The following is a 27,656-nucleotide window of genomic DNA, read 5'->3' as shown; positions in this document are numbered from 1 at the left end:
CCAAAAAAAACAAACATGTTTACAAAAAAGCCTTGTTGTTTTTGTCAACCAAAAAAACCAAACATGTTTACAAAAAAGCCTTGTTGTTTTTGTCAACAAAAAAAACCAAACATGTTTACAAAAAAGCCTTGTTGTTTTTGGCAACCAAAAAAACCAAAAATGTTTACAAAAAAGCCTTGTTGTTTTTGTCAACAAAAAAAACCAAAAAGGTTTACAAAAAAGCCTTGTTGTTTTTGTCAACCAAAAAAACCAAACATGTTTACAAAAAACCTTGTTGTTTTTGTCAACTAAAAAACCCAAAAAGGTTTACAAAAAAGCCTTGTTGTTTTTGGCAACCAAAAAAACCAAACATGTTTACAAAAAAGCCTTGTTGTTTTTGTCAACCAAAAAAACCAAACATGTTTACAAAAAAGCCTTGTTGTTTTTGTCAACCAAAAAAACCAAAAAGGTTTACAAAAAAGCCTTGTTGTTTTTGGCAACCAAAAAAACCAAACATGTTTACAAAAAAGCCTTGTTGTTTTTGTCAACCAAAAAAACCAAACATGTTTACAAAAAAGCCTTGTTGTTTTTGTCAACCAAAAAAACCAAACAAGTTCACAAAAAAGCCTTGTTGTTTTTGTCAACCAAAAAAAACAAAAAGGTTTACAAAAAAGCCTTGTTGTTTTTGGCAACCAAAAAAACCAAAAATGTTTACAAAAAAGCCTTGTTGTTTTTGTCAACCAAAAAAACCAAACATGTTTACAAAAAAGCCTTGTTGTTTTTGTCAACAAAAAAAACCCAAAAAGGTTTACAAAAAAGCCTTGTTGTTTTTGGCAACCAAAAAAAACAAAAATGTTTACAAAAAAGCCTTGTTGTTTTTGGCAACCAAAAAAACCAAAAATGTTTACAAAAAAGCCTTGTTGTTTTTGGCAACCAAAAAAAACAAAAATGTTTACTAAAAAGCCTTGTTTTTGTGAAACGAATAAAAAATTGTACAACCAAAAAAAATGTTTATATAAATAAAATAAAAGTATGTTGCTCGTTGCAACACAAATGTTACATTGGCAATTTAGTTCATTCTATTATATATTTTAATATATTTTTTGTACGCTACAGTTGGTAGACACCCACATGTGTTATTAAAACTTTTATTTTATTACCAAAGTTTTCTTTTTGGTGTACACATCGAATGTCTTTTGTGTTGTATTTGTTTAGTCGAGTGGTGTGGTCTGTAATTGTTAGTATGTTGGCTTTGGTTTATGTTAGCCTTGAGACTTGTTTTGAAGCTACATTTGAAGGGAGACCTTTTCTTGGGGCATTATGTGAACATTGAGTTTTCAAAATTTACATGAAATCATATGTTTGGAGATAGAGAAGCACGTGTGTATAAATGCCTACATTAACCAGGGCCATTACTTGGCCACCAACACTCCTAAAAAACCAAAGATCAAACACAAACTAATCATTTTGCATAAAATTTAATTTCATCCCCAAAAAAAACACTATAATAAATCATATTGTGCCACCCTCAAATTAAACAAATAAATGGGCCAACAAATTGGCCAATGTAACAATCATTAACAAAACTAACCAAAATAAAATAATAAAAAAAAAAAATTAAGTTGGTGGTGGTGGTGGTGGTGACTGAAGCAGTGTGGTGAGCACTGTTAAGGTTCCTGCCATCAAATGGTGGGACAATAGTCCCATCTGGTCTGGGGTTAGCCGTAGAGTTCTGGTCAAGTGGCCCATTAGGATCAGATCTTGTGTCTGAGGCTGCTGATGATGCAGGGTGTTGAACCCTGGAAATGTCCCAGACTGAAGATCTTGTGCCAATAGTCTAATCTGCTCTGTGCTCAGCCTAAGAATTTGGGGAACGTGTGCCATTACCATGAGATGGGATAGTTGCTGCCCGAGGCTATTTGATGCTGCTGGTGGTGCAAGGGTTGTGAAGATGTGTGGGGAGTGGTGGTTGATTGGTTGTTGTGGTCCACGGTGTGGGGGGAAACGACATGTCGCATTGGTGAGAAAAAAGGAGGACGGCCTGGGGAGGAGTGAAGTGATAAAGGTGTGTAGGGAATGTAGTCAGGTGGAAGGGGTATTGTGGAACCAGTGCGCATTGAGGTTGTGCAGGAGGATTGCTCATTGAGGGGTGTGGGAGTCCGAACGGAGTGTGAAGTGCTAGGAGTGGCTACAGGAGGAATTGTCCCATCCCCAGCTGCCTGACAAGTGGCCAACACTGGCATTACCCTCCCACTACCACAACCTGCAGTGGCAGGTGAGTGAGATGTTTGGGAGGGCTCTGCCAATGGGGCATCTTCAGATCCAAACAGGCATTGGCGTGTGGCCAGCACCTGAGTGTCAACACTTTGCCGATCCCGTTGATGCTGGTCTGCTAAACTTACCAAGCTGTTACGCATATCCTGTTGAACCTGTACCATTGTTGCTACAGATTCCTGTATGAGCCCGAGCAGACGTACTACCTCAATAGATTGCTGAGTACGCCTCCTTAACTCATTTTGGATCCGATACTCATCAAGCAGCCTCTCAGCTACATCCAGCATAGATGGACGAGTTTGGGTAGGTGACAATCCCTCTGCATCTAAGGCTACCTGAAAGCAGAAGAAATAGACCAAATCATTATCAAACATCATGACTAAATATTTCAGATTAGTTTGACAAATTAACACCCCAAGCAGAACATTGAAAAGTTTGATGTGCTTCTAATAAGTACTTGTTCATTGTAAGATTATACAAGCTAGCAACACTTCTGATAATGGGTACATATTATATTGGTAGGACAAATATGACAAAGGCAAAAAAGATTCAACATGAAGGTGTTCCCAATTAACCCTGGTGTGGTAGGTTGTTTATGCTTTTGGTAAATCGGTTACTACACCAATGACTTTATACATCTCCGTATGTTGTCTAAAATCTTGCCATCAATCGGCTACAGGACAACCCAACCAAACGATACCCATGAATTTGGACCTGGAAAATCAAAGACTGGCCGGACTTTAAAGATCCTGGATGTTTTTGGAACATTAGTGCCACGCCAAATTATAACATAATTCCCTGATGTTCAAGATAGAACTCTTGTTGTGCTGGTGCATCGTCAGAATGTCATAGCACTAATTTAACACACACAATGTAAGCCACATCTAGCCCAAAATCATTACTACCATTGAAATGTTACATGTGCACCTTGTTCCCTTATATCACATACCACAGCACTGGATGCAGAATCGTCGCCAGCTCCTGATCCAACTCCAGCTGCTACGTCAAGAGGGGCCTGATGTTCTTATAAAAAAAAAAAAAAAAAACATGTTTAGTACATAACCTTAGGCAGTAATGATTATGGCCAGATTGCCCTCCTAGCTTCAGGAATGAAGCATTGAGGCCAAACATTCAAAAGTGCTTTCCTGGGCTCATAGGACACTTGCTAAACCCTCCCAAAGGTTAAGAAGGCTTGGTCTGCCTACTAATGACGGCACCCATTAATGCTGTCAACTGTGTTTTGCAGGGTAAACATCTAAAAGGCAACACTCTTTCATAAGAAAAAACATGTGTGTTAATGGGGTTAATAAGATAGCAAAAAACATTATTTGGCTAGACATACCAACACCTTCCTCCAGGCCTTGCTGCACTGGGTGTGTTCCCTGCTGCGGATCTTCTGTAAAGGACATAGCAATATGAGCTATCTTGGCAAAAAAAATAAAAAATCTACATTGTTTGGCACAGTATGATATTGGACCTACCAGGAGGAGGGTCAACACTGATGTCAACACCTGTGAGTCCGTCTGGTTCACCAAGCTGCATGGGCTGTGGAGGGGCTGAGATCCGTGCTACAGATAAACAAATTGCAGGTTGGGGAAAACCAAAAAAGGACAATTGTAAGGGCAAGTATCAAATTCTATTCATGTCACACATAGGATAGTAGTTAATCTTTTCAAAACAACTCACACAATTGACATCCAAGATAATATCCTACCTCGGTGCAAAGCATCCGAATCTAAGTCCTCTCTGGGAAAGATGGTATCGGGTCCTATGATCTTCAAGAAAGGTAATTGATAATCCCAGAGAGAACTTCGTGCACGTTCATCCAGCCGATCTTGTCGGTCATAAAGACCCTCCGCAGCCCATGCAATTAGCTTCTTCCGAACGGACCCACAGATGTCGTTGACCTTCTTCCGCACACTGTCACGGTGGCGAGGTGCTTCACCCAGTGCATTTACAGCATCCCGGATTTCATCCCACAATCTGTTCTTCTCTGTTACTGAGTAAGACGCGGCCCTGGTCCCATGTATCGCCTGATATCTGGCCATATAGGCGTGGACCAGGGCACAGCACTGATTGTGGGTGAAACGGGGAAGCCGGGGTAATGTGGACAAGCTGACTCTGGTGGACAGACCCTCTCCAGGACTACTGTCAGAAGAGCCAGCTTGTCCACTTGGTGTGTTACCACCTCCCCCGGCTTCCTCCTCCGGGATGGGGATGGTGGACTCCCTCATGGATACAGCTGGAGCCTCCCTCACACCAGAGCCAGACGATCTGCCCCCCCTGCCCCCCCTGCCCCCCCTGGCCACCCTGGCCACCCTGGCCACCCTGCCCCTTCTCATCCTTCCAGTGGGTGGGGCCATGGGAGCACGAGGTGGGCAGAGAATCTGGCTGTCCAGCAGCAGCAAAGAGCCCCAAACTCCTAAATCTGAAATGACAAAAGAGAAAACAGAAAAAACATGATTTGCAGATTGCTCTTCATATACAGTATAATTAGTGAACAGTTACAGAACACACTTACCTAATGGCACAAACAGACTTGGTGGTGGTGGTGGTGGTAGTAGTGGGCAAAGAGCAGAAGAGGCTGCAAAGAAATGGAAAAAAAAACCACATAAGAAAACGCATATGGGTACAAATCACATGAGGCCCTCCAAACACTTACCTAATGGCACAAACACGGTGGTGGTGGTGGTGGTGGTGGCAAAGAGCAGAAGAGGCTGCAAAGAAATGGAAAAAAAAACACATAAGAAAACGCATATGGGTACAAATCACACGAGGCCCTCCAAACACTTACCTAATGGCACAAACACGGTGGTGGTGGTGGTAGTAGTGGGCAAAGAGCAGAAGAGGCTGCAAAGAAATGGAAAAAAAAACACATAAGAAAACGCATATGGGTACAAATCACACGAGGCCCTCCAAACACTTACCTAATGGCACAAACAGACTTGGTGGAGGGGGGGTGGTGTAATCCTTTATAGGCAAAAGGAGGCTGCAAACATTAAACATACATGAGAAATCGCATGACCTACATACGTGCACATAATAAATTACAGTTATCAGGAAAGCAAAAATGGTGTCTTTGGAAGCTGGGAAGGTAAGGGGGCAGGTTTAGATGCCAAATCTAGACTGCACACCTTTAACAAACATGAGAAAACACATGTCCAAACCACATGCACATGGGGCCAACTGCCAATGATTAAAAGACACTTGAGGGGTTCCCAAGCTATTGTGGGTTGGAGGGGATTCACCATAGACAACTTAAGCACACCCAAGATAAGTAAAAATTCTCTCCTTCCTTTTTTTTGGGAGAGAGAGATACAATTGTCTTACCTCCAGATAATGTAGGTTGTGGGTCACAGGGTCTTGCTAGCACATAAGAAACATCGATCTATAACATCCAGCAGCCATATTGGCCATGTGCTCCTTTTATAGCTGGCTCACAGGTGTGATAATTAGCGGCCGTTTCTATATATATCTGCGCATTCGCGAATTTGCGCGTTCAAAATGGAGGACGATATCCCAGACGCATTAGATGGTGCAATGCTGGCATTTATCGGTGCCTTGTTTGAGGAGGCCCTAGCACAGGAGGCAGCAGAAGGTGGGGAAGCTGCAGCAGAAGGTGGGGAAGCTGCAGCAGCTGCAGCAGCACCTCCAGCAGCAGCACCTCCAGTCCGTGTGCCCTTACCTCGCCAGCCACGCATTTTTGCTCCAAGGATCTATTTGGACAAGCTGCGGGATTCTGATGTCAGGAGGAAGTTCCGGCTCGAGCGAGGAACTATTCTACACCTCTACCAGCTCATAGCAGACAAAAGTGACCCGGACACAATTGACCCGGTGCCCGGCATGGCCAGATTGCTGGCCACTTTGTATATTTTAGGGCGTGGCAGCTTCCAAGCCACTTCGGGAAGTATCATGGGCATTAGCCAGCCCACAGTTTCAAGGGTGTTCATGTTGGTCATTAATGCCATAGTCGATATAGTGCCCAATTTTATCCACTGGCCACAGAATGAAAATGAGTGGAATGAAGTCAAGTTGGGTTTCTACCTGCGGGCACACATGCCGCAAATCCTAGGGGCAATCGATGGCACCCACATAGCCATTAGGCCACCAAGGAGCCACGAAAGTGAGTACCGGAACCGCAAGCAGTACCACTCCGTGAACGTCCAATTAGTGTGTGACGCCAAACAGCGCATCATGAGTGTCAACACTGGTCACCCAGGGTCGTGCCATGATTCCAGTATGTTAAGAACCAGTACTCTGTACGAGGTGTTTGAAAGTGGACAAATGCCCCAAGGGTGGCTTATTGGTAAAGTATTTTGTCTTAACAACATAAACTGTAAGATTACATAGACATAGGAATAAGCTACATCGGTGTACACCCTGATTTAAGCAAAGCCTACCTAAAATGGATGTGTTAGGAGTTGTCAGGCTGTTCACACACAACCAGATCAGCAGCTTAGCAGCTCACAAAAGAAAGATTTGCAAAGTTGTCTTTGAGTCCAATGAAGGTGGTTAACCAATGTGTAAATGGTGTCCTCTAGCCACCCAAAGAAAACCTACAAATGATTCCAATGGTATTGCCATATCCCCAAAGTACTTTGCATAAGTGAGTCAATATTGGTTTCCTCACTCTAGTTGCAGATATATTCCAGAAGTAATACCTAGGCTAATGTAATAGGAACAAAATAGGGGCCAAGTTGGAACTTGCAAGAGAAACCCACCACTTTGTGTGTCCTTTTTCCCATTTGTATTAGTGATTTAGGCAGTTAGACAGAGTTGAGATGTTTCATATGAGTTTTTGCAAACAGACGAGCAGGTTGTTTAGTAAAATGCCTAATTGTCTCCCATTTTGAGGAGTCATCTAAAGTCACATGATATGAAGAACTAATGTATATTTTTCTTATTTTTCAGGGGATGCTGGTTACCCGCAGCTGACGTGGCTGATGGCTCCAATCAGGTACCCCCAGGGCCCAGCAGAGAGGAATTACAACAGGGCCTTGCGGAGAAGCCGGAGTATCATTGAGTTGACCATAGGTCTTCTCAAATCCCGGTTTCTCTGCTTGGCCCGGCCTGGGGGTGAACTCCTGTACTCTCCTACAAAGGCTTCCAAGATCATCCTGGCGTGCTGCGTGTTGCACAACATGTGCGTTGCCCGGGATGAATCTTGGGAGCTGACGGAGGAGAGGGAGCCAGAGGTCCGTCAGCCGGCGCCCCCCAGGCGGCGGAGCACCGATGCAGGTATGGCCACCCGGAATACCCTGGTTGCTAGCCACTTTACATGTAAGTACTGTAACCGGTCAAGATAGGGCATGTGTATTAATTAGCTAGTTAGCAGAGGTGCCACTCACAGGGAGACAGAGGGTCATTATCATCTGCCAATGATACTTGCCATTGTAGATAAAGTGTAGTCAACATTGGTAAAATTGTGTTACTTGAGCAAAAACATGCACCTCTAACCATAAACATGTTGGTATTGTGAATAGTGTAAAGGGCTGAGAAGAGCTGGCAGGTGTTTATTTGTGTCTATGCCACCTGTGTAGTTATTGATAACATGAACGGCTGCTTGGTATCTTATGGTGTTGTAATTTTCCAGAACGTCAACATCTTGGAATCATGGCATGTACCATGAGAAGCCTGTGGTGATGGGCTGTCTGGCGTCACAGGTGTGTATTCAAATGTTTACATTAATGATTTCTGGTTTGTATAAGTTGGCATAAAATGTGTTATTTCACTCGTGATGTCGAAATTAAATGAAGTTCAGAATGAAGCAAACAGGCATTAAGATGTGATTTTCATAATGAAATGTCTTATCCTTTGTTTTATTTTTCCAGGAGTGGTACTGCTTGCGGGTGTAGGTGGTAGAAACCCACCTTGATGGACTCCACTCATCTTCTTTTGTGGTCAGTGGATATTTGGTAAGGCACATGGCCAATGACCAACATGAACACCCTGGAACTTCGAAAGTGGCTTGGAAGCTGACCAGCAACCTTGCCATGCCTGTCCCCTATGAGCTGGTAGAGGTGCAGAATGGATTCTGAACTCTGCCTGAAGTTGTGGAAGACATCAGAATTCCGTAGCCATGGAGCAAAGATCGTGGTCTGGCGCTGTAAAGGCACACGGACTGGAGAGTGACAATATTATTTTGCTGCATCCCTCCTTATGCTGTCATTCTCAAATAAATAAAGACTTTAGAATTGAACATGTGTTTTTTTGTTTTGTGTGGGTGCCTACAGACAAAAGGGCCATACACACTGTAAGATTTAGAGAAGACTTTATCCTTCAGATTGACATTTTCTATGTAGTGCAAGGGCCTGCCTGATTGCATCCAAATTGAAAGTGTTGAGGTTTGAGCTTATATTATATGGTTTGGTTAAGTCTACAGGAAAAAGTCTAGACAAATTGTTAGTGTATGGCCCATTAAGCTGCCAAGGCCGGAGTTTTGCACTTTGCATGCTGCTTGTACTGGTGATGTGAGGGGTTGTAATGTAGAGTAGGGATGTGACAGTGTTGTGTTGAGGTGTGAGGCAAATGTAGTGTTGGACTATGAGGGTCTGTGTTGTTGAAATATGGAGAGAGTCCAATATCAGACACCTATGTTTATTGGTCAAGAAATTGTAAGAACCATGGTAAATATGTAAAGAATTGCATCTCGATAAAACTAGGACCACACTCATAAAATCAAAATTGTGTTGTTTCCATTGATGTGCTTGAAATTTGGGTAGGACACCTCCCCCCCCCCCAAATTCAAGATAGTTTAAAAAAACTGTTAAAAAAAATGAGAGTGAAAAGAGATCCCAAGTGTAGTGATGTGATTTGAACCCATGACGTTGTTAACTGCAGTGAAGTTGCAAAGCACTTAGCTATTGTGCAGAATAAACCTGTATGGTGGAAAAAAAGGAGTGTGTTAAGGCTAAAAAGCACATATAGCTAAAGAACTAAACATTGTATGGAATGTGGGAAGAAGACCATGGTAAAATTGTGAGGTTTCATCTTGCCCTGAAGTAGGGTAGGGGTTTGGTCACTTGCCTTTGGTACTTTCAATCATAAGATCGATTCGACACACAGACAAGATCAAAAAAACACTTAAAATGGTGTAAGCTTGCAAGCGCTTCTGAGTGTAACATTATTTAGCAATATATATGATGTAATCCGTTACATTTTAGCAATATAAACAAAAAAAGAAAATAAAAAAAGTAGGTGGAGATGGTAAGCCTCGAACCTACAGCAGAGGGAGATGAATTACAGACGTGTGATGTGTGCACTAATCCACTACCCCACATCGCTATGTGAAACTGCTATAAGCACGAAGACATAAGTTTGCGAATTGGCGAAGCCGCGATCGTAAGTGAATCCCGCTGACGGCGGAATTCATTATTGCTGTTTCACTAGCCAATTCGCCGCAGCGCCAGTTAATTGATTTGAACGCGGCGAAACTGAAACACGTCATAGATGTTTGAAGCTGCAGTTTCTTTAAATCCGGCCCTATGTTCTTAGCTGTCAGGTAAACCCATGTGGGCTAATTTTTGGGGCCTATAAAGGCCGACACTTACTTCTGTATCCTGTGAATGTCTAATGTACCTCCAGCCATCAAATACTACGTTCTTAGCTGTCAGGTAAACCCATGTGGGCTAATTTTTGCGGCCTATACAGGCCGACACTTACTTCTGTATCCTGTGAATGTCTAATGTACCTCCAGCCATCAAATACTACGTTCTTAGCTGTCAGGTAAACCCATGTGGGCTAATTTTTGCGGCCTATACAGGCCGACACTTACTTCTGTATCCTGTGAATGCCTAATGTACCTCCAGCCATCAAATACTACGTTTTTAGCTGTCAGGTAAACCCATGTGGGCTAATATTTGTGGCCTATACTGGCCGGCACTTACTTCTGTATCCTGTGAATGCCTAATGTACCTTCAGCCACAGAATACTACGTTCTTAGCTGTCAGGTAAACGCATGTGGGCTAATTTTTGGGGCCTGGAATGGCCGACACTTACTTCTTTATCCTGTGAATGCCTAATTTTTCAGACTGGAATTGAAAATCAATGGGTCTGCAAAGGTTCCACCAAATTGTGGAATGGATGCTGACCCATTTTACAGATGTGTGAATGGACCCTATATGTATTAGACATGTATTTACCGGCTGCTGTCAGTTCTGGCTGATTTATGAAAAAAAAAAAAAATTTTTTGCTGTAAAAAAAAAATAAAAATTTAGGGCAACTTTTCCAATTTGTGCACAGCTAGTATGTCTTTTATGGCTGCAAATATGACCTAAAGGTTTTTAAAGTTCGCCTCCCATCAAAGTCAATGGGCCCCGCCGCGAACTTGCGGTTCGCGGACTTTTGAGAAAATTTACGGCTGACGTTCACGAACCTCCCCGGCCGATGTTCGTCCATCTCTATCAGCAACAACAGGCCTCATATTGCTTAATAGAGGTTCTTTAAGGTTACGCTGGTGATGTTTATTATTCTCACCTAATATTTGTTTCTAAAGTCATTCCTTTCTTAACACCACATGTGATTTCAGTCTGACTGACACATAATAAACCGATTTTATTTGTATATTTGCTTAAAGCCGTGTGTGTTGACAGGTAATCAAAGCCGAAAAACATTTTGATGAAACTGAATTTCTACCAAATACACCTTAATTAACCCTTTCCTATCTGGTCACTGTATTAACACAGCTGGATGGGACAAGCATTATTGCGGGAGGGAATATATATATATATATTTATACATATATATATATATATATACAGCATCTCACAAAAGTGAGTACACCCCTCACATTTTTGTAAATATTTTATTCCATCTTTTCATGTGACAACACTGAAGAAATGACACTTTGCTACATCGTAAAGTAGTGAGTGTACAGCTTGTATAACAGTGTAAATTTGCTGTCCCCTCAAAATAACTCAACACACAGCCATTAATGTCTAAACTGCTGGCAACAAAAGTGAGTACACCCCTAAGTGAAAATTTAGGAACCGAAATTGTGCTGGATATGAACCACTGGAAGAATCTAAGATGGAAAAGGACCTGAGGGTAATAGTGGACAACAGGCTTGGCAGTGGCATGCAATGCCAAGCCGCTGCAAGCAAAGCCAACAGAATACTGGCATGTATAAAAAAAGGGGATTCACTCCAGGAATAAAAAAATTTTTGCCACTCTACCAGACTCCGGCCACATCTGGAGTATTCCGTCCAGTTCTGGGCACCGGTCCTCAGGAAGGATGTGCTTGAACTGGAGAGAGTCCAGAGAAGAGCACCAAAAATTATTAGGGGAATGGAGGACATCAGCTATGAGGAAAGACTACAAGCACTGAACTTATTCTCTCTGGAGAAAAGACGCTTGAGAGGGGATATGATATCCATGTACAAATACTGTACTGGTGAGGACCCTAGCATAAGGAACAAACTTTTTAGGGAAAGGGAATACAATAAGACACGTGGCCACTCACTAAAACTAGAGGAAAAATGATTTAACCTTAAAATACGTAGGGGGTTCTTTACAGACAGAGCAGTAAGGATGTGGAATTCTCTTCCACAAGCAGTGGTATCAGCAGGGAGCATCGATAGTTTCAAAAAACTATTATATGGGCACATTAAAGACCACAACATAAAGGGGTATACAATGTACGGTTAACAGCAAACACACACACAGATTATAGGTTCAACTGGATGGGCTGATGTCTTTTTTCAACCTCACTAACTATGTAACTATGTAACTATGTGTGGGTTTTGTTTTCTCTTAAATCAAAAACATGTCATGCCTACCTGCTCAGGGAAATAGTTTTGCACACAGCAGCCCTGATTCTCCTCTTCTGGTATCCCCTGCTGGGGCTCCTCAACTTTTTTGAGTTCCACCATAAGACGCCGTTTCTTATGGTGGCACTCCTGTGGGCTTAATCCCGAGCCACACTGTGTGCATCTATAGAAACCCAGAGTGTGGCTCAGCACCACCCCCTGCTCTCTGCTGACAGGATTTGACTAACAGCATCAAGAGCCAATGGTTCCTACTGCGGCCCGAGTCCTTGTGATAGAGGAAGAGAGTGGAGAGAAGACTACAGATGGACACAGTGCTGAATCACTGATAGGCTCAGGTAAGTGTCTAGGGGGAGAGAAAAAGTTAGTAGGGTGTTTTTTTACCTTAATGCAGGAAGTCAATAACCCCTTTGAGCCTAAGGGTACGACAAATCCTAATGCCTAAGCACAATTTTGCAACTTTGACATGTATTAGTAAAACTGTACATTTCATCACAACTACTTTGTGCATCTAGGTGGATTATACTTTGGCTTTTTCAGGACAATTTGGGATTTCATTTGGTGGTAAATGGTAATGGATATCTCCTGATTTTTTTTTTTAATTATCACAGAAAAACTGTCCTAAAATAATTTAAAAAATCATTTTTTTGAATGTAGCTATATTTTTCTTGCTACTACCATAACCTTTCACCAAAGAACAACCCAAAATAAATCCTCCCGCTCCTGGCGATCGCAGCGATAAAACATATGTGTATGTTATTTGTTATTTGTACACGTAGTACAGCCCAGAAACCTTTTGCTTTTTTTTTCATCCTACCTAAAATACACTGACACTATCTGACATTGACACTAATTAAAAAATAAATAAATCCTTTCAAAAGAATACTGGCCCTGACCTTTGACCCTGACCTTGTCCTTTGACCCTGGCATTGACTCAAACACTAACCATGGGAGGGCGCAACCAGCTTGTGCATTACCATAGATTATTTTTACCATTAGCTGTCCAACTATTTGTTCCCAGGACATACTGCATTGCATTCCAGCTGGAGCCGATCTGTGTTGCTTGATTTTTTTTTTATTTGCATGTGAGTATCCATTTGTCTATGTGGATTAAATAAAAATTATCTATGGTAACGCACAAGGTGATTGCGCCTTCCCCTGGGTTTTTTTTGCAATTGGTTCTAAAGATTTCCCAGTCGGAGGGGGGGGGGGGGCTGCACCCTTGATGGGCATTTTGGAAAATATCCCTGGGTAGAGCTAAAGTGTCTTTGGACATTTGTCAAACACTAACTATGGTACTGACCTATATCAAACCTTGATCTACAATGTATCTCTCTTCTCCATTCACAGAGAGAGAAAACACAAGGGTGGGTTTCATAGTGACTGATCACCGGGATTTGCTAATTAGAAGCAATCACAGCGATCAAGTGACCCGGATTCAGAAGTTCTAGGTTTTGATCATTAAAATAGGGCCCGGGGCTCTCGGTGAGACCTTAGTTTCTGTGCTGGATGCAAGCTGTGTGGCGTGCTCCCAGCACAAAGGGAGATACGCAAATATAAGGCCCCATGGAAAAAAGCCCAGTCCAGTGGGGCAGCATAATTGCAAAGGCTCGGACGAAAGGGACTAAGCTAAAAAACCCCAAGGCTTTAGAACCACTTTAAATTTGTCCATTACTATGTGATTGCTGTGCATGTAAAAAAAGGCTGCATGCTCTGATCAGCTGTCAGAGGGAACTGACTGCTTACTACAGTCATCTTGACAGTCCTAAGTATTCAAAGCATAAAGAAAAAAACAATCATCCAAATGAGTAGTACAGTATCACTATAGCAGGGGCAGATTGGCCATTTAGGCACTCGGGCAGTGCCTGAGGGCCTGGGACAGTAGGGGGCCCCATGACAGGCTCCTGCAGGCCCTGCTCCTGGGACTTGCTCCAGGATGGATTCCAAATAGGATTGGCAGCAAGGATGGGAAATGTCATTATAATGGGGGACTTTAATTATCCAGATATAGACTGGGCAGAAGGAACCGCGCGTTCAGCCAAGGCTCGGCAGTTCCTAAGTGTTTTGCAGGACAATTTTATGGGTCAGATGGTGAATGCACCGACAAGAAACAATGCGGTACTTGACCTACTGATTACCAGCAATACAGACCTGCTCACGGATATGGAAATACGGGGCAACTTAGGAAACAGTGACCATAGGTCAATTCGTTTCAGTATTAATCATGGTCATAGAAAACATAAGGGTAATATAAGAACACTGAATTTCAAAAGAGCCAATTTCCCAAAACTGCGCTCTCTGCTAAAAAATATCAAATGGGAACAAAGAACACAGAGGAAAATGGGAGTGCTTCAAGAGCATAGTTAACAAAGGGATTGGCCAGTGCATTCCAAAGGGAAATTCTTTTTAAAAGAGCAAAACTAAACCCTGGGTGGCTAAACTCCAACATAAAAATGCATATTAGTGCTAAAGAAAAGGCCTTCAAAAAATACAAGACTGAGGGGTCATTGGCAGCATTCAAGCATTACAAAGAGTGTAATAAGAAATGTAAAGACGAAATCAAGGCGGCTAAAATAGAACACGAGAGACATATAGCGGGAGAGAGTACAAAGAACCCCAAGAAATTCTTTACGTATATAAACAGTAAGAAAGCGAGGCCGGAACACATTGGCTCCATAAAAGACGACAAAGGAGATTTGGCCACAGAGGACAGGGAAAAGGCGGTAGTGTTAAATAATTTCTTCTCTTCAGTCTTCATAAAAGAATTGGGGGGCTACACTAATCCAGCTTGTAAGGCCAAACTAAGTAATACATCTCAGGAAGTGCCGCCATGGCTAACAGAAGATAGACTTAGAACTAAACTAGAGAAACTTAACATAAATAAATCACCGGGACCGGATGGCTTGCACCTGAGGGTTCTTAAAGAGCTCAGCCAGGTGATTGCCAGACCATTATTCTTGATCTTTAAGGATAGTCTACAGACGGGTATGGTGCCAGCTGATTGGAAAAAAGCCAACGTGGTACCAATATTTAAAAAAGGGCCGAGATATATCCTGGGTAACTATAAGCCGGTCAGCCTAACATCAGTAGTCTGCAAGATTTTGGAGGGGATGTTAAGGGACCACATACAAGACTTTAGTAATGAAAATGTTATTATTAGTAGTAATCAGCATGGATTCATGAAAAATCGTTCTTGCCAAACCAATTTATTAACCTTCTATGATGAAGAGAGCTGCCACCTAGATAAAGGTAAGCCTGTGGATGGGGTGTATCTGGACTTTGCAAAGGCCTTTGACACTGTTTCCCAAAAACTCTTACTGTTCAAACTAAAGAAGGTAGGTATGGACCATATGGTGAGTACCTGGATAGAGAACTGGCTCCAGGGGAGAGTGCAAAGGGTGGTGATTAATGGGGAGTACTCAGACTGGGCGGGTGTGGAAAGTGGGGTCCCCCAGGGTTCTGTCCTGGGGCCAATCCTGTTTAATTTATTCATAAATTATCTAGAGGAGGGGATATCTAGTACAATCTCAGTATCTGTGGATGATACTAAACTAAGCATGCCAATATCTTCTATGCAGGATGTGGAAACCTTACAAGCGGACCTGAACAAAAAAATGGGGTGGACAACTACATGGCAGATGAGGTTTAATGTTGAAAAATGTAAAGTAATGCACTTGGGTGCCAGAAACCAGAAAGCAAGCTCACTAGGGGGGTGTCGTGGAAATTAAATAGGCTTGTACTGAAAAGTACAATTGTATTGCTCTTTTGTGTAACGGTTTTCCAAGCGCTCGGCGATAAAGAAAGGAACAAACGCACTGGGTCATTTCGATGCCATCTGCCAGGTCTCTCTCCATTGGATATGTATGTGTGTGTATTTGTGTATAAGAGCTAGTGTTTGTGTGTGAGAGTTTATGTGTCTCTTAGCTGCTGTGTCTGTGTGTGTGTGTGTGTACGTCTGTGTGTGTGTGTATGTGTGTCGTCCTCTGTGTTCTGATGTGTTCTGTGTGAGGGCAGGGCAGAGCAGGTTTATTTACATCAAGTGAACAAGAGGAAGTTACAGGGAGTGGCTTCACAACCACCAATCACAAAGTACAATGGGCAGGGCTTATGTACAAACACAGCCATGTGCAGAGAAGAACAGAAATGGCTGCCATCTTATCACTAACAAGTCTTTCAATGACAGTTAAAGCAACAATCACTGTGAATATCGATTATCGGTAAAACTGACACTGGGAGACATAATGACTATTTAAACTAAAATCAAAATTTCCACAACAGGGGGAACCTCTGGGTGAGTCTAGGGTGGAAAAGGACCTGGGGGTACTGGTAGACAACAGGCTTGGCAGTGGCATGCAATGCCAAGCCGCTGCAAGCAAACCAACAGAATACTGGCATGTATAAAAAAGGGGATTCACTTCAGAAATAAAGAGATTATTTTCCCTCTCTACAAGACTCTGGTCCGGCCACATCTGGAGTATTCTGTCCAGTTCTGGGCACCGACCCTCAGGAAGGATGTGCTGGAACTGGAGAAAGTCCAGAGAAGGGCAACACAAATAATTAGGGGAAAGGAGGACATCAGCTATGAGGAAAGACTACAAGCACTGAACTTATTCTCTCTGGAGAAGAGACGATTGAGGGGGGATATGATATCAATGTACAAATACTGTACTGACGACCCTAGCATAAGAAACAAACTATTCAGAGAAAGGGAATACAATAAGACACGTGGCCACTCACTAAAACTAGAGGAAAGACGGTTTAACCTTAAAATACGTAGGGGGTTCTTCACTGTAAGAGCAGTAAGGATGTGGAATTCTCTTCCGCAAACAGTCGTATCAGCAGAGAGCATCGATAGTTTCAAAAAACTATTAGATGGGCACCTTAAAGACCACAACATACAGGGGTATACAATGTACAGTTAACAGTAAACACACACACACATCATAGGTTCAACTGGATGGACTGATGTCTTTTTTCAACCTCACTAACTATGTAACTATGTAACTATGTGATGTGGATACACTACTAATTGCTGTGCAGGCTGAAAAAATGTTTACGGGCTGGTGCAGGTCTCACAGGCTGCTGGGGAAATCGACAGAGGTATGTGTGAGACTGGGGAGAGGATCAATACTAGAAGCAGCAGCTGGAGCAATGAGAAGTGTGTCTTCTCACATGCTGTGATTGGCCATGCCCCCCCCCCCTGTCTGTGGATGCACAGCATGCTGACCAGCCGGTCATGGACCTTCTCACACACCCCAATCAAGCACCAAGATCCCCTGATCCTCCACTGTCACACCAATATGTCAGGGTCAGCTGGGCAGTGTACAGGAATTGGTAAGGCAGTGTACTGGGAATCAGTTAGGCAGAGGACAGGGGTCACTGTGGCAGGGCAGAGGACAGGGGTCACTGTTGGCAGTGCAGAGGACAGGGGTCACTGCTGGCAGGAGAGAGGACAGGGCGTCACTGCTGGCAGGAGAGAGGACAGGGGTAATTTCTGGCAGGAGAGAGGACAGGGGGTTACCACTGGCAGGAGAGAGGACAAGGGTCACTGCTGGCAGGAGAGAGGACAGGGCGTCACTGGTGGCAGGAGAGAGGACAGGGGTAATTTCTGGCAGGAGAGAGGACAGGGGTCATTGCTAAATGAAAAAAGGGCAGGGGTCACTTATGGCAAGGCAGAGGACAGGGGTCATCGCTGGCAGGATGGAGAAAATGGGCCACCACTGGAAGGATAGAGGACAGGAGTACCGCTAGCAGGATAGAGAACATGGGCCACCACTGGAAGGATAGAGGACAGCAGTCGCTGCTTGAAGGATAGAAAGACAGAGGTCACCGCTGGAAGAATAGAAGACAGGATCACCGCTGGAAGAAGAGAGGACAGGGGTCACCACTGGTAGAAGAGAGGATAGTGGTCACTGCTGGAAGGATAGGAGATAGAGGTCATCATTGGAAGAATAGAAGACGGGTTCACTGCTAGAAGAAGAGAAGACAAGGGTCACTGCTGGAAGGAGAGAGGACAGGGATCACTGCTGGAAGGATAGTAGACAGAGGTCAAAACTGAAAAAATAGAAGAAAGGATCACTGCTGAAAGAAGAGAGGACAGGTATCACTGCTGGAAGGAGAGAGGACAGGGGTCACCACTGGAAAGATAGAAGACAGAGGTCACCGCTGGAAGAATATAGGATGGGATCACTGCTAGAAGAAGAGAAGACAGGGGTCACTGCTGGAAGGATAGAAGACAGAGGTCACTGCTGGAAGAAGAGAGGACAGGGGTCACCACTGGAATGAGAGAAAACAGGGGTCACTACTGGAAGAAGGGTCACTGCTGAAAGGATAGAGGACATGGGTGACTGCTGGCAGGGCACTCAGCATAGCTCCCATTCTTACACATACACAGCCTGAGCAGCATGATCTCCTCCTTGGCTCTTCCTCACACAACACAAAGCTAAAATCCGATTCTCTTTCATACAGCTATGATCTGCACTGCATGTAGCTGGTGATTATGTTGCACTTCTGACCTGTATAATTATCTGATCAGAATGGGAGTGTGACTGTAGTCATGAGCTGCACAAAATGCAGATTGTGGCTATGTGAAAAAGAACCCTTCCCTCCTCTCTCCCCTTTTTCCGCCCTAGTCAGCTCCCTTAAAAGGACAATGGAGAAGTGGGGAAGGTGACATCACACAGCCATGCTAATGAACTTAATTGAAGAGAATAAAAGCATGGGAAATGCACCTGTGCACTAGACTGGTTCTCATCAGAGGTGGCGGAGGTGGACTTCAATTAAGAGGCTGCGGGATTTGGGGGGGTGAGTTAGGCATGACACCCTAAGGCTGTCCAAGTGGCTCTGATCTCTGCTTGATCTGCTGTGCACTGGGGTACATTGGGTTTGAGCTAGCTGGACACTTTTCAGCCACGTGTATGGACAGATAAGCAGCGTGGGGCTCTGAGAAGGACTGTGTTGGAGGATTTGGGGCAGTTTCAGGGCTGCTGGGCTCCTCCAGGGAGTTACCAGCACCTTGTGTCAGCCTGCCCTGTGAATACACATGCCCTGCAATGTTCGGTGTCATTGCTCAGTCTGATGTCTCTGTAAGGGAATTGTACGCTTCCTACCTGGGGCCAGATCTGTGCACGCTGTCTGTTGGAGGTGGGATGTGGGGGTGTGCTTGGGCACCCCATTATTGAGAGTTTCACCTCCCTTTCTGATTGCCATTGATGTCACCTATAGCTGATCCTTTTTTGCAACTTCTAGAGTGACTAAGGTTAGAGATTACAGTGGTAACGTTGGAAGGGTGTGCTGTTAGATCTCAAGGAGGCTCGTAACAAACGTAGGGGTCTGTGGGCACCCCAATACCCACAGGCTGCTTCTGATTGGTAGTATGCCCCCTGATTGCAATCAGAAGATTCTACACCTACCTGAGCAAATATGGCAACTTGGAAAATGTGTTGTGTTGCAGGGGGTGTGTAGAAATTGTTTGGGTTTCTAGACACCCCACTATAGGCTGCTTCTGGCTGGCAGACTGCCCCAATGCTATCCTTCTGTGACTGTGCATAGAAATTTCTGTGGGTTCCATTATACATGATGTAGAGGGGGATGAAGAATGGGGGACGGGGTGGTCAGACACCCCTCAGATTGCAGTCTGCCAGTGACACCCATTCATGATGGACTCAGGGTTTGGGTGTAACTTGGCAGCAGAGAGGATTTCCTGTTGGTTGTTGTAGTGCTTGTGTTCCGATCAGTGTGAAGTGCTATCAGTATGTGCTGCATTGTGACACCCCATTTAGTTGTAATGATTGGGGGGTGAAGGGTGATATTTTAGGGAATCTGTGACGAGCGAAGGGTATAGGGGGAAATTTGGGGGAGGTGGACCTATAGTGATCGAAGAGTGCTTTGGGTGAGGTGGGCAGACTGATCAGTGGGTGGCAAAAGTGGCTGGCTGGGGATTCTGCATGTAGGCATAAAAAAGGCACACTGATTGCTCAGGAGAGGCCACAGTCAGTGCAGCCTAATTTTCTCTAAATTGTGTTCAGATTTTTAATACTGTATGCTATGGATCACTCTGGAAATGTATTTTTTTTGGTGCATTTTGGACATTGTTGCAGGTATGGCCTCCCTATATTTTGTCTTTGCCTGGTTGGTTTGGTTTTTCCCACTAATTCGATTGATGGGGCACTATTCCTCCTTCTAATACCAATAGTGGGGCACTATTCCCCCCACTAATACCATGGATGGGGCACTATTTCTCCCACTAATACCAATAATGGGGCACTATTCCTCCCACTAATACCAATGATAGGGCACTATTCTCCCCACTAATTCCATTGACGGGGCACTATTCCTCCTTCTAATACCAATAGTGGGGCACTATTCACCCCACTAATACTAATGATGGGGCACTATTCCTCCCACTAATACCAATGATTTAGCACTATTCCTCCCACTAATACCGATGATGGGGCACTATTTCTCCTTCTTCTGACTACAGGCATTATGACATTTTTTTACTCCCACTGATGATGGGGCATTTTCTACTTACACTGGCCAATCAGGCCCACCCAAAGTCTGAAAGGCAGTAAACCGACCCTTTGTTTGGAAAGTTTGAAGACCTCTGATGTAAGTGATACTTTATTTTTCCATAAACATGTCAAATTTTTACCAATCCCATCCTAGTGCCCTCGGTATTATGTTTCTCAAGCACAGAAATGTGTTGCTCTTTAGCAGACGCGTGGGGTTCCATTAATTATGCATGGCATCTCATACATTGGAAATCATGTGAGTCTTCACATGCCAAACCACATGATACCACAGCACCATGCAGTTTGTTGTGGTACAATTTTAAAAAAGTGTCAGGAACTTATTTCCCTGTCTCTCTTGTAGGTATGGCAGCCCATTGAAATAAATAGGCTGCCCTACAGGTGACACACGGGAATGCATAAAAAAACACACATAACTGCACACACTAGGCTGCACTGTATTGGTGTAAACCTGGCCTGAAAGTAAAAGCTGGCCATAGAAGGTTTGCATCTTGGTCGGTTCAGAAGGGTCGGACGATATCCAAATCCTCTATGGGCATGATACGTAATTGTACCCAACTTGACCTATCGATCAACTTGCTTACAACCAGTATTTCAGATTTTGGCATGTGACTATTGCTAACAGCTATAGCAGCTAGCAATAATCATTGGCTTACCATGCCCCCTCCACCTCAACACTCTACACCGGGAGAACACAATAGCTCTGCCATTGCAGGAGGAAAGAAAATCACATAATCTATGGCCTGCCTTAGCAATGCCTGATATACTCTGTATGCTTTTATCTTAATTGGATAAAGTGGAGGATGTATCTAGATCATTGAGGCTGATGGATCCAACTGAAAGCTGATAGGTGATTTACATTCCCTGGAAAGTGCTCTAAGGCTATATTTTCCCCCAACTAATATAAGTTCATCAAGTAATAAAGAAGAAAACATAGTGCATGTGATATTTTTATTTTTATCAGACATTTAGTATTTAGCTAAATGATATTCTGCATCAAATGACTTCCAATTCATGTTTTAACATTGTCCAGAAAGTGCACAAGATGCCTTATTCAGCAGATTCTGGGCTACACCTTTAGCAAAATTCTTCAGCTTATCCAGGAAGATACCTCTTTTTACTTCCTCTGTCATTTCCCCATCATCCTCATCAGCATTTCTCCTGAGAGAAGACACAGTTATCGTTACATAAGACAACATTGATTATTACACAAAAACTGTATTTCACTGGGATCAAAATTGTGTATTTTTAAAGACGCATTGACTACTATTTTATGACCACATTAAAATGCTAAAGAATACCACACAGTGGGATGCCACAAAGTTAGATTCCTTATTGAATATCCAGCGGAAGCATTCTGATGTGTTCCATCCTATGGCACAGAGCTTTCTCATCAGTAAGTGGACACGGCTAAAGCTGCCCATATACCAGTAGAATTTTGTGCATGTGGAAATTCCGAAGAATCATTCTCCAGAGCATTTGATCTTTCCATTGTTGTATCAATTCATTTTATTTGAAAGCCCTTCAAATTTCCTCCAGACCTTCTACTTGGATGGAACCCCAGATATGATCGAAAAAGGTTTCTTTTGTTCTTTAGAACATGCTCATTACAATTACAATATGTACAGCTTTTCCCAAACAGAAATCACATTCATGGTTAGAATTTCAGTCATTCGGCCAAATCTGTCCATGCAGCTCCTTCAAACTTTCTCATCATTATAGTCAAGAATAGGGATGGGCCGAACACCACGCTGTTTGGTTCACAGCAGAACTCCCAAACAGGGGGGGAGGACGTCCCTTCCTGTCACCTGTAAGAACAATCAAGCGGCTGAACAGCCGATTTGTGTGTTCTTATGGTGCAAAAAAATTATATCTGAATGATGCCTGCAGATGCACCCATCATCCAGATATCCCCACTCAAAGCCCAGGATGTAATATGATGTACTGTGGTACGAATGTGGTTAATATGCCTGTAAAGTGGAGCATCTGTAGCATGCATAAAACATGCTATAGCAAAAATGTCATTTGTCAACGAATTCCACATTTTTGGAACAATTCAAATTTGGATCAGTCGAAAAACGATTGAATTCTGAAGGAAGAATAGCTGGTTATTAAGGAGCTTTTTACACTTTTTTGGTGAATGGGTATTGGTACTATGTGCCCCATACGCAGTCACTTGGGGGGGTTAGGATCTGGGGGGCCCCTTGTTAAAAGGGGCTTCCAGATTCTGATGAGCCCCCCACATGCAGACCCCCACAACCACAGCCCAGGGTTGTTGGGAAGAGGCACTTGTCCCTATCAACATAGGGAGAAGATGCTTTGGGGTGAACTGAGGATGGATCTACATCGTGGAGCATTGTTGTATATTTTTTAATAAAAGAACTGTCAAAATCTCGTGTACTGTCTTTATTCACTTTTTACACATTTTTGATGAATAGGTAGGGGTACTATAAACACCATACTCATTCACATAGGGGTCAGGATTTGGGGGCCCCCTTTGTTAAAGGGGGCTTTCAGATTCTCATATGTCCTCCACCCAAAGACCCCCTTCAACTACAGCCCAGGGTTGTGTGGAAGTTGCCCTTGTCCCCATCAAAGCACCCACCTATGTTGAGGGCATGTAACTTGGTATTGTTAAGGGGGGGGGGGGGGTTGCCCACTCATTCCCCCGTTTCCTGACCTGCAGGGCTGCATGCTCGGATAAGGATCTGGTATGAATTTTAGGGGGGACCCCATGCTATTTTTTTTTAAATATTTTGGCATAGGGGTTCCCCTTAGAATCCATACCAGACAAGAAGGGCCTGGTATGGAATGTAAGGAACCCATGCTGTTTTTTTTTCTGTCTTTTTTTTTTGCTGGCATTCTTTTGTTCACATTTCAGCTCTCAGTGGGGAAGTCCGATGACAGCTGATGAGTCATCGTTTGTCAAGGCCGTGGTGGCCGGCTTCCCAGCCCACTTTTTAACAACCAGCTATTTAACAACCAGCTATTCTTCACGCAAAATTAAAATTGGTCCATAATTTTTTGTTCGATCCGAATTTGAATTGTCCTGAAAATTTTGAATTTGTTAGAAAAAAACACAAAATGAATTTCAACGAATTTCAATGAAATTCATTACTATTTCATTCGGAGATTTGGATACAATCCAAATATCCAAAAATTCGTCCTAACTTACATTCGTACCAAAACGAATTGTACATGTCTAATTAGGAACTTGCCCAATGACATGGCAGTTCCGAAAATAAAGATTTCAGATGATCTTGGAACTGATGGTCTCTGTGGTCAGTGGTCACCTTCTTAGCTCAATATGCACTCTTAAACTTTAAACCTCCAGGCTTTTCCAAAATCCAATTCAAATTACCTTGTAATTTGTTCATGTTTTTACAGCAGCCAAACAATTGCTAAAGCCTAGAAAATTGCCCACTCTTTCTTTTGCCAAGTCCAGGGTTCACTTACACCGCATTCACACTGAAGCGGCATGACTTCGGGGGCGACCTGTGAAGTCACGTGCAGCGCGATTTCGGCACAACTTGCACGGACTTCATAAAATGAATGTCTATGCAAGACGCTCCAGGTCGCCCCGAAGTAGTACAGGACCCTTTTTCTAAGTTGGAGCGACTTGTGTCGTTCCTATTAGAACCGTTCCTGTACCACACAATGGACCGCGAAGGTGCATGACTTGTCAGGCTGACCAAGTCGCCTGACAAGTCGTATTAGTGTGAATGGACTCTTAATTGTTCTGCATGAAAAAAACAGAAGCCAGGCTGACTGATACAACAAACAAATTTATGTCATATCCCTGGGTCTTATACAATCTTCCAGTGGGATTTAGGCTGGTCCTTTTGGACTTCTGAATGGTGGTGTATCCTTGGGATACACTTGTCCTGTTCTCCATCTCACCTTCCTTCCTCCCCCACCTCCCTCCCCCCGCTTTCCTTTTCTCCTTTTCCCTTTTTTGTTACACCTTCTCTGCAATACCATTCACCCACCTTGCCCCTTTAATGATGTCAAGCATCTTTAAGGACATTCTAATTTCATCTTATACATAAGCGACTCCACTCTCCCCTTAAGCACTCCAAGGATTATTTGTCTCCATCTGAACTATTGTATGGTATCCATTATATCTAAATGTATGGATTCTAATATCACAGCTAAAAAATGGCCTCTGTTTCCAATCCCCCAATGGCACAAATCCAATAGGACACTGTGCAGCACAGAGCCTAAAAACTAAGTGCACCCTTCCCCAGCCCACTCAGCCCCAATTCTGACTATTCTTATGACTCCCAGGAATCCCTCCAAACATCTGCCCTAACCCACCAGTCTTGGCACTCACATTCCCCCTTGGGCTGCTACTGACCAATATACCCCTGTACCATCTGCACACGTCTCTCCACCTCTGGGATTGTAGGTCGGGCTGATCTTGGACTCTTCTTTGTCACCCTTTAAACTCCAGAACAACATTTTTTCAAACTTGTGCATACACATGAAGGAAAACTTCATGCAAACCACTCTCACCCCCACACCTGTACACCTATCCAAACTCCTCCCCTGCTCACATCATCCCACCTAGCCCCACCTCTAATTATTTATTTTGCTGACGGGCTGGGTATCCAATCAAAATTGTCTGTTGGTTTGGTTTGAACAGGGAAGGATGTTTTCTAAATTTAAAATGTATCCTGAAACATGTTGGCTGTTTTTATATGACCTAATTACCTAAAATTAAAATTGTCTTGGACTTTTTTTTATCCAGGTTTGGTCTTACACTCCTTTCTGTATTGATAGGATTAGAAACTCTGTCATGTTTGTATTGTGTTCTCACCAAAAAGATTCCCCCCTTCACTCACTTTCCCAGTTTTATAAATATGTTTTTTAACATCAAAGTAATTGATGAGATGGCCGCAAGGCCTGTAATGTGTGGCAGAGCTGTACAAATCCCAGAACTAAATAAACAGACATAAAAATGATTTGGTACAACAATCCTCATATATGTATTTCCCCTATATGTTTAATGGATTGCCCAAAGTTAGGCTTTAAAGAGGTTGTAAACTCGTCCAAATTTTTTTTTTTTGGTACCTGTAAGAGAAACACATAATGAGCTAGTATGCATCGCATACTAGCTCATTATGAAACACTTACCTTAGAACGAGTCCCCGCCGTGCCGTCTGCTTACCTGTATGACAGGCGACATGTCCAGTCGCCCGCCTTCTGGGTTCGCGGCATCCGGCCATCTGATTGGCCGGAGCCGTGGTGACGTCACTCCCGCGCAGGCGCGCGGGAGCCGACAGTCACGGCACGGGGCTCTGAAGAAACGGCACCAGCGGCCGTTCCTTCAGAGCGCATGCGCCAGTGACGTCACTGGATGCATGTAAGGTAAATATCTCCTAAACGGTACATGTTTAGGAGATATTTACAGTACCTATAGGTAAGCCTTATCATAGGATCACCTATAGGTACAAGTGTCCGAGGAGGGTTTACTTCCTCTTTAAAAGTCCATACTTCTATTTAAAAAAGTATTTTACATACTTACTCTTCCTCACAGAGAGCTAATGAGATGGTTCCAAGAAAGAAAAAGAGTAACAGGGATTTCTTCATGGTGAACATCTTTGGGCTCTGTGGATAATTTGTATTCATGAAAAGAAAAAGAAGACGCAATTGAAAAGATGACTCAAAAATAACACGAGTCCCCTCTAATGATAATACACATAAATATGTTGTTCCAATACAATAAAAGGTCCAATGTTTGTTTGCTCTAAGCCATCAGAAAAGATCCCGTACACCCAACACCCATTATGGAAACATTGAGTGCTTTTTAATAACATGGACTTGCTTGATGCTTTCCAGACCTTACTAGATCTGGTTACCGATGGATAAAACAATGCTTAAGGGGCCTTGATCTACCTTGTTCCTCAATTTCACAAAAGGAAGAGCACAGAAGATTCTTAGATGCCATTGGAGCTCACAAGAACCGGAGTTCCGGTCTCCATTATTTATGGTTTCCAGGGCTTTCTATCTTAAATGGGATGCCTTTTGCCTCACCTGGGTTACATACTCTAGTCTTCACTCAATCAGAACTAAAGGATGTTGGAATGAAAAATAAATTTATAGTTATCTGCTTTCTAACTGGACTAATGGTTTCTAGAGGAGGTTTCTTGTATGAATGAAAAGAGTCTCCAGATAATGGTCTCTGTGAACTAAATTTGTGTTTCAAGTTTAAAGAGAAGGAAAATTAGACTACTGAGATTATGTGAAAATAAAAAATATAATTTATAAATGCTAACTTTCTACTGTACTATCTTTTGATAAGGGCAAGATATTTAGGAATTCAAGTTCAATAAAAGTTTCCCCAAAATTGTAATAAGCAAAAAATGACCATTTAGGGCACAAGAATAAAACTTTGTTTGATCTGATTGATTGTGTTTTTAAGAAGCTTACAATTAGGATTGATAGCTGGTTTAATTCTAGGTAAGACAATGTTTTTTTTTTTTTTCGTTTCAAATTTTGTATATAAATTCGAATTTTCACATTCATTGTGCAAAATAAACTATCATTTGAAAAAAATTATAAGAGGAACCTTTCTATCATTTAGAATCAAACTTAGAATTGAAACTTTAACTGAAAACTGAATGCCAAGGTTTCTTTCCTTATAAATAATTCTAAAAGGATTAATAATATATTAACGATATTCCAGTATATGCTTACCGGGTAGTTCAGTTGGTGCTGAGAATGTAGACAGCTGGAAGACTTGAGTGAATGTCTACACTGTGAAGAACGGGGTTGGCTTATATAACAGAAGAAAAACAGTTTGAGTACACAGAAATTTAAATAAAGTTTAATGTTAAAGTCACATCTTTCTTAGGAACACATAACTGATACCACATGTATTTGGTAAAATATTTGCCTTCTAGCCTCCAGGTGGGACAAATATCAGCACCCTGTGAGAAAACCAAGTATCTCCTGATCTGCTATTTAGAGTAATTTTAGTGTAATTTTAGCCCAAATTTGTACAAAATATTTTGCTTTATACAGCATTGTGGGTTATAATTTCTCCTGTCTAAATGTTCATTCAGTTTCTCCTAAAATAGAGTGACCATGCCATCCAGTGAGAGAT

General features: G+C 42.8%; 1 long non-coding RNA gene across 1 annotated transcript in view; it reads right to left on the bottom strand.

Annotated features, from left to right (window-relative positions):
• Positions 1-27,318, bottom strand: part of LOC309562998 — a 108,393-nt gene extending 81,075 nt beyond the window's left edge. The window contains exon 1 of the long non-coding RNA XR_014225646.1: positions 27,248-27,318. This is a non-coding gene — a long non-coding RNA (uncharacterized lncRNA). The remainder of the gene's footprint in view (positions 1-27,247) is intronic.
• Between the last annotated feature and the right edge of the window lie 338 nt (positions 27,319-27,656).

This window comes from Pelophylax lessonae (genome assembly GCF_965119305.1).
Source record: "Pelophylax lessonae genome assembly, chromosome: 9".
Classification (NCBI taxonomy): Eukaryota; Metazoa; Chordata; class Amphibia; order Anura; family Ranidae; genus Pelophylax; species Pelophylax lessonae.
This window is presented reverse-complemented; position numbering and strand designations above follow the sequence as displayed.